Source organism: Eptatretus burgeri, chromosome 15, assembly GCF_056783735.1.
Source record: "Eptatretus burgeri isolate ZD-2024b chromosome 15, Ebu_testis_v1, whole genome shotgun sequence".
NCBI classification, from domain to species: domain Eukaryota; kingdom Metazoa; phylum Chordata; class Myxini; order Myxiniformes; family Myxinidae; genus Eptatretus; species Eptatretus burgeri.
The window spans coordinates 56,873,315-56,888,388 of NC_140975.1; the positions used below are offsets into that span (position 1 = coordinate 56,873,315).

The window sequence follows — 15,074 nt, forward strand, 5'->3', positions numbered from 1 at the left end:
GGGAGGGGGAGCGAGGAGTGCGGGAAGGGAAGAGAGTGCGAGGTACGAGGAAGGGAAGGCAGACGTGCGGTGGAGCGTTAATTACAATTCATACTGTAGAATCTAAATGATTATGCATAGAATAACAATGAAGATGGAAACAAAATAATGTCTGAAATCCATTTTCTACCAGTCATACTATAAACACAGCCTGGAGACAAACTCCCATCTGGAGACAAACTCCTGTCCAGACAAATCCAGAAACAAATTCCCGTCCAAACATAAATACCGCCCAGACATGTCTGGAGCAAAGTTGTCCGGAGACAAACACTGCCCAGCAGATGCATCCGGAGCCAAGCTAGCTGGAGACAGACCCTGCCTGGACACGACCGGAGACAAACACCGTCCAGACATAACAACCGTCTAGATATGTCCGAGAGAGAGAGAGAGAAAGATATGTATATGTATATATATATATATATATATATATATATATATATATATATATATATATATATATATATATATATATATATATAGGGGTGGGGGAGTGAGCAGAAAGAATATGTTATGCTTTATGAACAAGACACACACACACACACACACTCACACACACACACACACACACGATCGGCAATTTTCGGGAATCGGCAGGTTGGAGTCTGTGTGACTACCAACGACAGCACTTACTGTATACAACCCAGAAACCTTGAGTAGCTTTCACTGAAAAAAAACGTTGAATATACACAGAAGTTTCAGGGATATGTTCACAAACATTATTCTTTATAAACGTTTGTGTGTGACGGATGGAAATAAATAAATAAATATTTGGAAAATTTTTCCACATATATATTTATGATGATTCTATCCTGTTCATTTCTCATTATATTACTACACGCCCCCTGTGGTGTTTAATAGCGGACATGGATGTCCCCCCCTCCCCCCACAGAGGGAAGACCCTCTCGAGAGCAGGCCCGAGCTGCTCCTATGGTTGGCAGCGACCGTCCCGGAAGCAGTGGGGGAAAGAGAGTGGCACTTATATATGTGGAAGAATTGCATTGCTCTGCCAGTGGGTTGCCCAGACAGCTCAGATGGCAGAGCACTTGAGTGGTTTACCAGTACTAGAGACTATGGGTTTGATTCATGGTCTGGGCCTGTAAGTTTTGTACATATATATCTTTATGATGGTTCTATCCTGTTCATTTCTCATGACATATGGAATTATGTCATAATCAAAAAGGTGTTAAGCAAAGTATATTTTATATTTTACATTCTTCAAAGTAGCCACCCTTTGCCTTGATGACAGCTTTGCACACTCTTGGCATTCTCTCAACCAGCTTCATGAGGTGGTCACCTGGAATAGTTTTCCAACAGTCTTGAAGGAGTTCCCACGTATGCTGAACACTTGTTGGCTGCCTTTCCTTCACTCTGCAGTCCAACTCATCCCAAACCATCTCGTTTGCACGTGGTACATGCTTGAGAGCCTCATTGGTATACATTGCTGTCTGCGCGGACGCTGACGATTCGTCAATAAGCGATGAAACCAGTCCGGCAGCTGAGGGGGTGTGTAGCATTGGGATTCTCATGTGTGAACGTCTTTGTAGCTGTGAAGAAACTCTGGGGAGGGTTTAAACAGCAAAGTGCTTACCTTGAGTAGGCCTTCTTGGGTTTCTTGATGCAGCAGCTTCGGCTAGAGCAGTGTGGGAGGTGTTAATTTTTTATATATATGTGTGTGTGTGTGTATATATATATACATATATATATATATATATATATATATATATATATATATATTCTAACCACTCAGACTGAATCACTCACTCACTCACTCACTCACTCAATGACCCACTGGCATTAAAGTTTGGTACCTTTCGGGTATCGTAGAAAGCTGAAATTTCGCGTGCTGACGGACATAGAAGCCGATACACCGGGGAAAAAAAATCACAGAACCATCGGAAAGTTTCCGTAAATGAAAATAGAAATAAATGAAAACAAATAAATAAATAAAAATAATTGAAAAAATTAATGAAAAAAAAAACAGTGCAGGTGAGTGATGCGAGACAATGGGGAAACACAGTAATTTCACGCGCTGACAAACATCGAAGCCGACACACTGAGAAACAAACTCGAATGAGCTAAGATCCTCATCCTCTTAATGATGACGTCATAAAAACGAATATGACGTCGTTGTGATGTATCAGGTTTGCGATAAATTATCTGTGCTAATGCCCGGCTTGATTCCCGCAAACAAAATTCAAACAGCTTGCCTAGTTTCAGAGATAATGGTGGAGGCGATTATATATATATATATATATATATATATATATATATATATATATATATATATATATATATATATATATATATATATATATATATATATATATATATATATATATATATATATATATATATATATATACCTGGTGTTGGTGCAGTGGTTAGGGCAGTGGCTTGGGATCCAAAAGGTCCTGAGTTCAAGCCCCGTTGGACCACTAAATTAATACACCAGGGGGTTGACTCAGCCTGTCATCCTTCCGAGTTCGGCGAAATGAGTACCAGTGTACTGGGCCGGTGTATACCCCGGTTAAAATAGGTGTACCATATCCCTGTGTCGTAAGAGGCGACCAGGGTTGCGTCAGGAAGGGCATCCGGCGTAAAACATGTGCCAAATCACTATGCGGATCATGCGGATGATCCGCTGTGGCGACCCCTAACGGGAGCAGCCGAAAGAAGAAGGAGAAGATATATATATATATATATATATATATATATATATATATATATATATATATATATATATATATATGGCATGTAGCATTGGGATTCTCATGTATGTGCTACTTGTGAATGTCTGCGGCTGTAGAGGAACCCAGGTAGGGTTTGAAACAGCAAGGGGTTTACATTGTGTAGATTCTCATGGCTGCTTCAGGCAACTTCCTTTGGCTAAACGAACAGGGGGGGAGGGGGGGCGGTTATATGTATATATATATATATATATATATATATATATATATATATATATATATATATATATATATATATATATATATATATATATGTATATATATATATATATATTTATAACTTTTAATTTACTCACAGTAATGTGCGATTACAAGATTTTTAATAACTTACAACTCAGTTTTGGCCTCACGAGATGATGTTCTGGTAAGATAGGTACAGCTGCTGATTATAGTACAGCTGCTGATCTCGGGTACCCTGGTTAAACTCCAATCTGCAGCCTTGACGTGACAGCATGGATGGCTGTGCAGCGTGCCACAAAAGCCAGAATGTTCTGTGCAAAATGAAGTTTCACTACGACAATATTTTGACTTTATAGTTAAAATTCGATATTCGTCGACAGTGTTCGTCGATTCGAATCTTCATTGAGCAACAAAGTTTGCCTGGCATGCTGTACTCGTGTTCAATGGCTGGTTCAGTGGGTTGGCAATGAAAGGGAATGTAAGGATTGAAGTTCCATCTTTACCTCGCAAACTCTTGTGCTTTGGCAGCCTGCTCTTTGTCAGTAAAATATGAAGTAGAGGAACAGGCTCGAGCACAGAACTCGTGAACTGTGACTGTAAACAATCTGCAGAAGGCATAACTCCTGCAAAGGGAATGGGGAGAAGAGGGGGGGGGGAATGAACAAACATAAAGATTGATGGCCAGAAGTTCTGCCGATGTGAAGATAATTCACGTTCCCAGGCGATGCCTTGGCCGAAAGTCACATGAGCAGTGACGTCGATACGTCATGAAGAGATCTCAAGTCAAAATTCTACTCTTGACTCGTCACAGGATCAGCATGCTCACATTTTTCTCCCCACTCCCTGACTCACTCCTAAATCCGACCCCTTCCACTCCTTTCCCAAAACACTCTCATTGTCATAATTCATTCTGTGTTTTCTTTCCCGTTCTAATCTCACAGTGGAAACAACCATTTATATCAGCGATTCGACTCTGATTATAATCAGTCTTCATTCATTGCATTAAGGTGGATGGAGCATATGTTTTCATCCCTGTCTGTCTGTCTGTTTGTGAACAAAATATCTCAAAAAGTTGTGGTTGGATTCGGATGCAATTTGGTGGAGAGCTTGCACATGTGACACCGACGAAATGATTCGATTTTGGTGAAGATACGAATCCGGATCTGGATCCGAGAATTTTAAAAGTGATTTTTCACCACTGAGAGATAGTGGCAAAAACGACAAATAGCAGGATATCTCAAAAAGTTACGGATTTGGACAAAACCTGCTGGATGAGTTGGTTAGGTGACAAAAACAAGCTGATTAAAGTTTAGTTCTGGTATAAATCCAGATCCAATCTATCAGTGGGATACAAAACATAAACTAATCATCCTGGCAGAGGTTTGGTGGGAGTGGAACTGAAGTTCAAATAATATGATTTTAATCCATGGGGTGGAAATTTAGTGTTTGGACTGTATATGTCATGCAAAAAGTGCTCATCGAGGACATCTATGAAATACACTCGTGAGGAGGACGACGGGGAGGAGGTGCTGGGTGCGAGTAAATTCAAGTGGAAGAAATTGTGAAAAATAACAGTGAGAAAAGGAAGAGGATGGAGAAGAATAGGGAAGAAAAGTGAGGGCAGGCAAGTGTTGGAGGAGAAAGAAAAGGGAAGGAAGGGTTTGGAGGAAATAGCTATGAAAGGTGAAGGAAGGGATGAATGAGGCAGGTGTGTGTGTGTGTGTGTGTGTGTGTGTGTGTGTGTGTGTGTGTGTGTGTGTGTGTGTGTGTGTGTGTGTGTGTGTGTGTGGACACACGCGCACGTACACGCAATGTGGTCCTCGCGCATGGATCGCCAATATGCTTCCATCTTGGTCATTGTCCTCTACAACAATTCTAGATGATCGACCGATGAACTTTTGAAAGAACTCTGTCCCACCCTAGCTGTATTCCTGTCTCACACACTTTGTTTTCAGAAAAAACAACTAACAACAGCCACAATCACTCTCACGCCAAGCTGCTGACACCAAGCACTTCTCCACATTGGCTGCAAATGTTTTTGTTGTTTATAATCGCTCCCTCTGTTTTCTTCTCAGAATTTTGAGCGAATTTGACAGGAAAGTTCAATTTTGGTTTCTCACATCCGCTGTTACCGACAGCAAGGATGTAGGCAATAGTTTGAGGTTCTGGTGACGAGGCTTTCGACACTGCATCAAAAGGTACATTTCCATTTCATTGTCCTTCGTTCTGTGAAACAAAGTGAGAGAATCGCACAACAAACACGTCATAGCTTTTTCTCATTGAACCTTGTGTTCTCAGTTTTACAGGAATGCAAAGAACTTTAATGCAAGAGGAAGCCATTTGGCCCACTGTTCCTGTGTTACAACACTAAATTATTCCAATCAATCAGAATCCGCTTAAATTTTTTTGGTAGGAGTGGAATGGAAAGGATAACAGTCGGGCAGATGTAGGGATGGTTTGAACACACACACACACACACACACAGACACAGACACACTTTTTGAGGAGGGTGAGGAATGAATAAACACCCACAGCACATTTACCTTTTGATGAGACCTTCTCACATTTTCACAAAAAAACAATCAGTAACATGTAAACAATCACTCATCCATAGATAAGTTACCCACCAATGTCCATGTACCCCTTTATGCCACAACAGTTGTAGGTAACTATCTATTAATTGCAGCTTAAATGTATCTACTGTTTCTGCTGCCACTAGCTCTGTAGAGAGACCATTCCAAGCATTAACTATTATATGATACTCTCTGAGTGAAAGAATTCTCGAACACCCGCATCCTAACTCTTCTGTACACTCAGGCTGCGGTCCCTGGTCCTGTCACTATCCATTCTGCACACTCTTCTGCAATTTTTTTTTTATCCTTGCTCTTCAGTTTCTCAAACATCTCGATCAAATTCCCTCGTAATTTCCTCATTTCTAATGTTAAAAGTGCTGTCTATTTCAGTCACTCCTCGTAAATTAGTCGAGCTCGGCCCAGCATGAATCTCGACACTCTACCCTGAAGGCTCTCTGTGTCAGCTTTCTTTCTTGGATCATTTGCAAGAATTTGGGCAAATAAATTTATTTCATTACTAGCCTGGCAGGATAGCCTGGAGAGATGTGCACTTGCCTTTGAGCTATCTAGCCTAGGTTCAAATCCCAACCCAGCTATACACCGTCACCCTGGTGTTTTTTCACGCCGAGTGATCTGTCAATGTGTACACCATCCATCGAGAGGACGTGAAGCCAGAGAACTCGTCTGATACCACTGTTCCCAGGTAGATGTTAAATATCCCATGGTGTCTTTTGCAAAGATGAGGCCAGTCATCGCTGGCACACTGAAACAAATTGCAGATTCTTGCCACCTTCAGTCCAGTATCCTACGTCGGATTAGCCAACTGTCCGAGATTGGTTCTCGCCTCGAAACATCTCGCGACGAGTCGCTGCACGCCCCGGAGTTCTGTAAAGAGCGAGTATAGGCCTGTAATTAAATAATCTTTAAAATGTAATTATCCAATACGCAAATATGCCTACATTTTTGACCTCTCCCCCATACCATTTAACATATCTGGCCCTTTCCCTACACTTACTCGTATGTCCTAAAATAATTTCCCTTCTTTCTATCCACACTCATCCCTCACCTCCTTTTTATCTCTCTGATCATCCTATCCTCCCTTCCCTTTCTCAAATTTGTTGTACTCACTTTGTCTCCCTCCCCCGAAGTCCCCTCTTGCGTAAGTAAGTAATAAATAGATGGGCCCGAAACGAACCATCAAACTCTGAAGTACGCATAAAGAAATCTAACTAATCGACTGCAAAAATCCTGTTGTTGCTTTATGGTCATCATGCCTAATCAATCTTATTTCTGTTGTCATTATTTTCTGTACAATTTTCCACTCAGGAGGAAAACGAAATATGGTATCTTGGACTTTCTCAAGTGGACAAACGTCATTGGGACACCGTACTCCAACAACCCATTTAACACAAAATGTTCTCCCTGTTATTCAATTTGAGAGCTGTTTGGATCTGCAAATCCATTTTTTATTACAGTACTATCAGGGGTACCGGTGTTGCCCGGTGCTTTTCTAATCTTGTTAGCATTTTGAAGAAATCAAATTGTTATTTTTTCTATTTTTATTTTTTTGTGGGGGCCTAAAACACTTACTTCCCTCCACTCACAAAGGAATGGGGTCAGGGATCGTTTAATGTTACCTTTCACATTGCTTAAATAGACTTAGACACGTGAGAGAGATTCTTTTAAAATCCAAAAACAATCAAACTTTTATTTTCATATTGTTCAAAACACGATTTTTTTCCTAAAACACTCCCTGGCACTCACTGATGAACCTCTGAAAGTTTGACAATGTTTAGCCATTTCTGAAAAACATGGTGACACACAAACACACACAAGCACAGATACAGACACACAAACGGCTCTCTTATAATATAATAGCAGGGGTACTCAGCGTTGCCTGGAACATTTTTTGTGGGGGGCTAAAATACTGTTACGTCTGAGGGGGGGGGAATGCATTCAAAGGGTAATTAGGATGTTTAATTCGGTATGCCATGCTGTTCGAGTTTACCAGGATCTCGATGTAATAAGTAGTAATTCAGTGGTGATAAGTTGTCTAGTAAATGTCCATTTCTTCAAGGGGGAAATTATAATTGTCACGTAATTAGATAGGGAGACGGGTTAGGGTAAGTGTGTCTGCGTAAACCCTTTTAGTATTCCCTGGAGGCTTGCCGTGACGTAACAGGACAGTGCTGCGGATGGCTCCGCCCCTTCATCACGATTGGCGGAAGGCGATGGTGGAGGGCCAATAAAACGGCTCGATTGGAAGTGACGAGGACTCGAGGATAAAAAGGTTCTGTCGGGGAAAAGAGGAGGAGGAAGAAGAAGATTGATAAAGAGAAAGTGTTTGGTCGAGGCTGTTGGGCTCGGAGCGTGTTCTTTTATTGCGCTGGTACGTTCCTCAATTCGTCGTGTCTCGTGGCCTTGCTGTGCCTCGTGCCTCACCTCGGTTGGCTCTGGGGTTCTGCTGGCTCAGAGTACAGGGCCGAACGGCGGGCGGACTTGCCTCCCTCTCCTGCTCGCATCTTGGCGCCAGAACTGGCTCCCTGGCGGCTGTGAGCGGACTTGGGCCGACACCAGGAGGTCGACACCACCACGGTGTCTCCTGCCCCTGACGAGCGCAACGCCAGCTCATCCGGCGCCAATCCAGGGACTGTTGCGTCTTCACCACGGGCCAGCCTGACCACCAGGACCAGCTACGGGGTGTGTGTGTGTGTGTGTGTGTGTGTGTGTGTGTGTGTGTGTGTGTGTGTGTGTGTGTGTGTGTGTGTGTGTGTGTGTGTGTGTGTGTGTGTGTGTGTGTGTGTGTGTGTGTGTGTGTGTGTGTGTGTGTGTGTGTGTGTGTGTGTGTGTGCCTGGCGCCTTAGAGGGTTTGAGATTTGTATATCCATTGGAATTGTTTGTGTTTTCCCCACGCCCGAACCCACACCACCATCCCGTCGAATCGCCCCGGATCCCTCCTCTTGCCGAGTCTTATTATTATTTCTGTTAGAGAAATAAACATTATTAACTCATTAAAAAGCGACTCGTGCCACCTTCCTCGTCCCGTTTGCTGTGGAGCGATTAAAACCGCCATCTTTGGGTTATAAAAAATAAACCGCCTCCATCGTTTCGGCTCATTCTACGTTGGCGGGACTGTTCAAGTCCCGTGAACGCCACAATACTTACCTACACCCACTAAGGAATGGGGTGGGGGGTCATTCAATATTACCTTTCACATAGCTACAAAGGCTTCGGCACAATGGAGAGATTTTAAAATGGCCCGTCATGGTCACCTGTCCAACTGACAGTGTCCAACAGATTTGTGAATACTACGTGTAATTGCGACTGTCAAATAACCATGAGACCCAAACCAAGAGATCGCAAAATCAACTTTGCACATAGAGATATGTACTGCACCTGACAGGGTGGTCACAAGTCCTGTTACCCCCCCTCCCCCACCACCAACCCATCATCAACTACCCTGCTACGTTTTGTGTGATATATGTATGTATACACACACACACACACACACACACACACACACACACACACACACACACACACACACACACACACACACACACACACACACACACACACACACACACACAGTACCAATCAAAAGTTTGGACACACCTACTCATTCAAGGGTTTTTCTGTATTTTTACTATTTTCTACATTGTAGAATAATGCTGAAGACATCAAAACTATGAAATAACACAGTTGGAATTATGTAATATCCAAAAAAGTGTAAAACAAATCAAAGTATATTTTATATTTCAGATTCTACAAAGTAGCCACCCTTTAAATTGATGACAGCTTTGCACACTCTTGGCATTCCCTCAACCAGCTTCATGAGGTAGTCACCTGGAATGCTTTTCCAACAGTCTTCAAGGAGTTCCCCCATTTGCTGAGCTTTTGTTGTCTGCCTTTCCGTCACTCTGCGGTCCAACTCATCCCAAACCATCTCAATTGGGATTAGGTCAGGTGATTGTGGAGGCCAGGTCATCTGATGCAGCACTCCATTATTCTCCTTCTTGGTCAAATAGCCCTTCTAGTTTTGTGTGGTGTATTTTGTGTGGTGTTTGTGTGCTGGTGTGTTACATAATTAATAATAGACAAAACTAGAACTGCCACTGCATAACTGCTGGCAGTGATGGCCAGGTACCAAGATGTCCCGCTTTGATGCAATCCCGGTTTGATCGGACACCTGAACCTGACCCACGACATTTTGTTATTATTATGAATGGTTTGGAGGTTTGTTATCATGACAATTGAATTTAGAATGGGATTGAAATAAATTCTATTCAAATCAAATGGAAGACCAAATAGGTACAGTCCTGCATTGGAGTAATCAGAAGGAACCCAAACAAGCAAAAATTAAAGATGAAGTCATCAGGAGGAACCTGGATAGGATTCGCATTTCAGCTGCTGCTCCTCTACCCACAAACCCATCCCTACACAGCCAAGTGAGCCATATTAAAAAAAAACATTAAAAATCCACATCAAAAAATCAAATAATTCTGGCTGCCAGACCAGGTGTCTGATGAAGCTGAAATTTAAAACATATATATTCCCCATCAATACGAGATCACAATTGTGAAGTTTAACATCATAGATGAAGCGGTTCCAGAGAAAACATTATTTAATATTTTTCTTAAATCCAATATGGCTGCCAAACCATGTGACATCAATTATTCCTAAACAACCATGTACACGCATGCCTTGGAGAACATTTATATGAAGTTTCCCCTCAATCTGTCCAGCTGTTCTGGAGAAGATTTTTTTTACATGTTTTAGGGGGAATCCAATATAGCTGCCAAACCATGTGACCTATGATGTCACATGTGTGAACCTTTTGTTCCTCATGGATAGGTGGTCATATGTGTAAGGTTTCACCTCGATCTGTTCAGCCATTTCAGAGAAGATTTTTGAAGGTTTTTGTATAAAAGCAATATGACTGCCGAATCACGTGACCGACGACGTCATGAAAAAAAATTTTGTGGAACATTTTATCCCGAGATGACCCTCAACATTTTCATACTGATCGGATGTGGCATTCTACAAATGCAATTATGACGTCATAACGAAGGCACCTATGACGTCACCAAAAAAATCACTCATTCCACATGAGGAGAACTTGCAATGTGCCATTGAAGCAAATATAAATAAATAAATAAAGTAAATAGATGAAAAATCGAATGTGGGTGAGTGACCCGAGACAATGGGGAAACACAGTTCATATGCTTACACAATGTGTAAGCACACCCTGCTAGTACTGTGTGTGTGTGTGTCCCTGTTAGGTCAGGTTTGATCTGTGACCTGCTACAGGTACCATGTAAACCTGTACTAACCTGTTCCATGGTCGGGTTGTCGGCGACTAAACCGTCTCCCCCACCAGGTTTTCTGGTGAGGAGGGTGTTTGGATATGGACACCCAGCAGGATTAAAAACAAAACCTGTCAAAGGGCGGAGGAGCTCCTTGTGAGCCAACGGCCATCCATATCTAGTGCCCAACTGTGTCTGCGGACGTCCTCCTGCAGTTGGGTTACTTTTTATTTGGAGGTTGGTGGCAGGATTTGCACTCCGGCCACCGTAAAACCCTTCATTCCGCAAAACGCAAAAACGCAAAAAAAAATCTGAAAACCCACTCCGTGGGAGTACCTCCTGTGCAGCTTCCCTTCGCAGGGCAGCTCGCCGGATGATAGGATTGGGGCAAAGCCTTCGGGACCCCCAATCTTTGATAGGAGGGAAACCACGGGGTAACATCCCTGGGTCAGATTGCGGGAGAGTGTGTCGGAGTGGTGCTGAGGTGTCGTCCACCAGACGGCGGTCTCCTTGGGTTAACCTGAGGCGGTCCCTTCGGGTGGGTGCCTGGAATGTCCTATCCCTAAGAGAGGATGATCACCTGTCTCTTATCATCTGAGCTCAAGCGTTTGGACATCGGGATTGCAGCTCTCTCTGAGGTTCGGAGACCGGATTGCGGCGAGATAATGGTCGGTGGTTACACCTTCTATTGGTCTGGTCGCTCTGATGGTGACCATACCCGGAGTTGCTGTAGCTGTGTCCAATAAGCTGACCCCAATGATAATTGAGGTAACACCGGTCAACGAGCGTATTATGAGATTAAGGATTCGTCACTCCTTAGGTGTCATTTTCCTGGTCTTAGGTGTCATTTTCCTGGTCTCTGTTTATGCTCCGACTAAGGCGAGTGATCTCACCGTGAAGGACACATTCTACGCCACACTCGAGTCTGTGGTTGATCAGTGCCCCAGACGAGATACACTTCTAGTCTTGGGGGATTTCAATGCATCGACTGGAACTGATAGGGATGGTTATGAGGTGTGTGTTGGTCCCAATGGGTCAGGAACTATGAACCAGAATAGCACGAAGTTCCTTGACTTTGCAAGAAGTCATGGACTTAGGGTGGCTGGTTCATGGTTTCAGCGCCCACAAGCTCATCGCTGGACTTGGTATTCCAACGCTGGCGGTGTGGCAAAGGAGATTGACCATGTCCTCATTGACGGTCGTTGGAGGATGATCCAGAACTGCAGGGTCTACCGGAGTGCTCAGTTCCTCAATACTGACCACAGGCTTGTTGTAGCAACTCTAAAGCTGCACCTTAAATCCTGGAGAATGGTACCATCCCAGCCTAGGCTGGATGTTGCTAAGCTCAGGAATGAGAGAGTAGCTGAGGAGTTTGCGAACAGGCTGAGTGGACACTTGGGGGGTCTGGGTGCTTTGGGGGGTCCTGAAGAGTTGTGGAGCGCCTTCAAGACCGCCGTCCTTGATGTTGCCGGTGGATGTCTTGGAGCTCACCGCAGGGCAAAGAAGAATTTTGTCTCTCAAGGGACACTGGATACCATTGACCAGAGTCGCAGGGCCAGGCTGAATGGCAAAGCTGAGCTGTTCAGGGAGCTGAGGCGTAAAACTGTACGTGCACTGAGGGTGGACAAGGAGGCCTATGTGCGAGGAATCTGTGAGGGGGAAGAGCATCACCTGTGGATAGGTGATTCTCGTCCCGCTTACAGGGGAATTCGCGCATTATGTTCATCCAAGCCCATCCCTCGGAGCACTGCAGTTCGAGCAGAGAGTGGTAGGCTCTTGACAGAGGAGTCTGAAGTGAAGGCCCGCTGGGCCGGTTACTTTGAGCGGTTGTACCAGGCTGATCCCCCAGCTGTCGAGTTGGACGTCAGGGGTGTTACAATCCCTGTTGCTGACCCTCGAATCAACTGTGGTCCACCTTCGCTTGTAGAAACACGGGCTGCAGTGAACCAGTTGAAACGGGGCAAAGCTCCAGGGATCTGTGGCATCCATGCTGAACTTCTCAAGGCTGGTGGAAATGCTGCACTCGTGTCGTTGCGTGCAGTTTTGTGCTCTGCCTGGAACACAGGCATCATCCCAACTGACTGGAAGAGGGGCCTTGTTGTCCCTCTCTGGAAAGGGAAGGGTGATCGCCAAGACTGCAACAACTACCGAGGGGTGACGCTGCTCTCAGTGCCGGGCAAGGTCTTTGCTCGGATAATTCTTGATAGGGTTCGCCACCATCTGCTTGAGCACCAGCGTCCAGAGCAGTCAGGCTTTACACCAAAGAGGTCAATGATTGACCGTATCCTTGCCCTTCGTGTCCTCACCGAACGCAGACGAGAGTTTCGGCAGGGGCTGCTTGCAGCCTATGTTGATCTCTGTAAAGCGTTCGATTCAGTGATTCGCGATGTCCTCTGGAGGATTCTTGGTCTTCGTGGGGTGCCATCAAAACTGATCGATCTGATGTCTGAACTCTACTCTGGTACTGAGAGTGCTGTGAAGTGTGGTGGTACCATCTCTGACTTATTTCCAGTTGTTACTGGAGTTCGTCAGGGATGTGTACTTGCCCCCACACTTTTCAACACTTGTATGGACTGGATTTTAGGGAGGATGTCGGAGAGATCAAGTTGCGGTGCGTCATTTGGGAATGTCAAGATCTCGGACCTTGATTTTGCAGATGATGCAGTCATCTTTGCGGAGACTTTAGACATCCTTTTGGGGGCCCTCAAGGTGCTGAATGAGGAGTCGGAGCCGCTGGGATTACGGGTTTCTTGAGTCAAAACTAAGATCCAGGCTTTCGGTGACATCTTGGATGCTGCTGTCCTGTCTGTGTCTGTTTGTGGTGAGGATGTTGAGGTCATGGAGAGATTCACTTACCTTGGCAGTGATATTCATGTCTCTGCTGGCTGCGAGTCAGAGGTCAATAGACGTCTGGGTCGGGCCTGGGGAGTCATGGATTCACTGGATCATGGGGTGTGGCGCTGCCGGTACCTGTGCGGGAGGACGAAAGTCCGAGTCTTCAGGTCCTTGGTACTTCCAGTCTTACTCTATGGGTGCGAGACTTGGACTCTGACCAAGGATCTGAGACGGAGACTTAATTCCTTTGGTACCAGGTGTCTTCGGAGAATCCTTGGCTATCGCTGGTCCGATTTTGTGTCCAACGAGCGGTTGCTGAGAGAGACTCGGATGAGATTTGTTACCTGCATAGTCCGTGAGCGTCAGTTGCGGCTGTATGGACATGTGGCTCGTTTTCCTGACGCCAATCCTGCTCACCAGATTCTCTCAGCGAGGGAGTCTCATGAGTGGAGGAGGCCAGTGGGCCGACCACGTGCCTCATGGTTGCAGCAGGTTGACCATCATCTCAAGGAGATGGGGATGGGCCTGGCATCTGCCTGGGGGATGGCCAGACGGGGGGCCCTGGAGTACCGGCGGAAAGTGGACGCAGCGACGCGCTGTTCTGGCACATGCTCCCATACCTGACCTGGTGTGTGTGTGTGTGTGTGTGTGTGTGATTATCATCATCTTTTTTTACAGCCACTTCTGTGCTCGCATGTGTAAGCCAATATATGTTGTTTTTTGTTTTTTTAATAAACGAATAAATTCCTGCTTGGGGCTAGTGTGAAAAAAAAATTCTGACTCAACCCGGGACTGGGTTTGTTTTGAACCCAAGGACCCTCATCACTTACGTGGTGATAGCTCGCTGAGCTGAGTCTTTGGACATCCTCAGAAATTTCTCACACTAACACTGCAAGCATTATCATGGGCCACGGTCTAACATGCTTGTTAGGAAGACTCGTGTGTGTGTGTGTGTGTGTGTGTGTGTGTGTGTGTGTGTGTGTGTGTGTGTGTGTGTGTGTGTGTGTGTGTGTGTGTGTGTGTGTGTGTGTGTGTGTGTGTGTGTGTGTGTGTGTGTGTGTGTGTGTGTGTGTGTGTGTGTGTGTCGGCATAATTGTATTAGAGATAAACCTCATAAAGAATATATATATACTGTATATCGATCCTTCCTCACACTTAAAATGAAAGGTCTTCTAAGGCAAGAAAAGTGGAGGGATGAAGAACATCGGAGCCAGGAAAAAGGTTAATCGGTCCATCACGCCTGTGCCGCATCAAATCTTAGCATTCCCACATGCTGCAGGTCATGACCTCGCAAACAAAAAAGCGAGGAGAAGAGAATTTCAAACACGTGTAGACAACTACAGAGGAATCGTATGAAGAAGGGAGCAAAGAAGGACCCAAAGGGCTTGGTGCAG

The 15,074-nt window shown here is 44.7% G+C and overlaps 1 long non-coding RNA gene across 3 annotated transcripts in view; it reads left to right on the forward strand.

The window, feature by feature from the left end:
• The window catches only part of LOC147012242 (uncharacterized), an 81,878-nt gene that overhangs the window by 38,184 nt on the left and 28,620 nt on the right, over nucleotides 1–15,074 (forward strand). Inside the window, exon 1 of one of the 3 annotated variants that reach the window (XR_015051528.1) lies at nucleotides 5,041–5,164. The exons of the other annotated variants lie outside the window; for them this stretch is intronic. This is a non-coding gene — a long non-coding RNA (uncharacterized LOC147012242). Of the gene's footprint in view, nucleotides 1–5,040; nucleotides 5,165–15,074 lie in introns of those variants that run through there. 3 annotated transcript variants of the gene reach the window in all.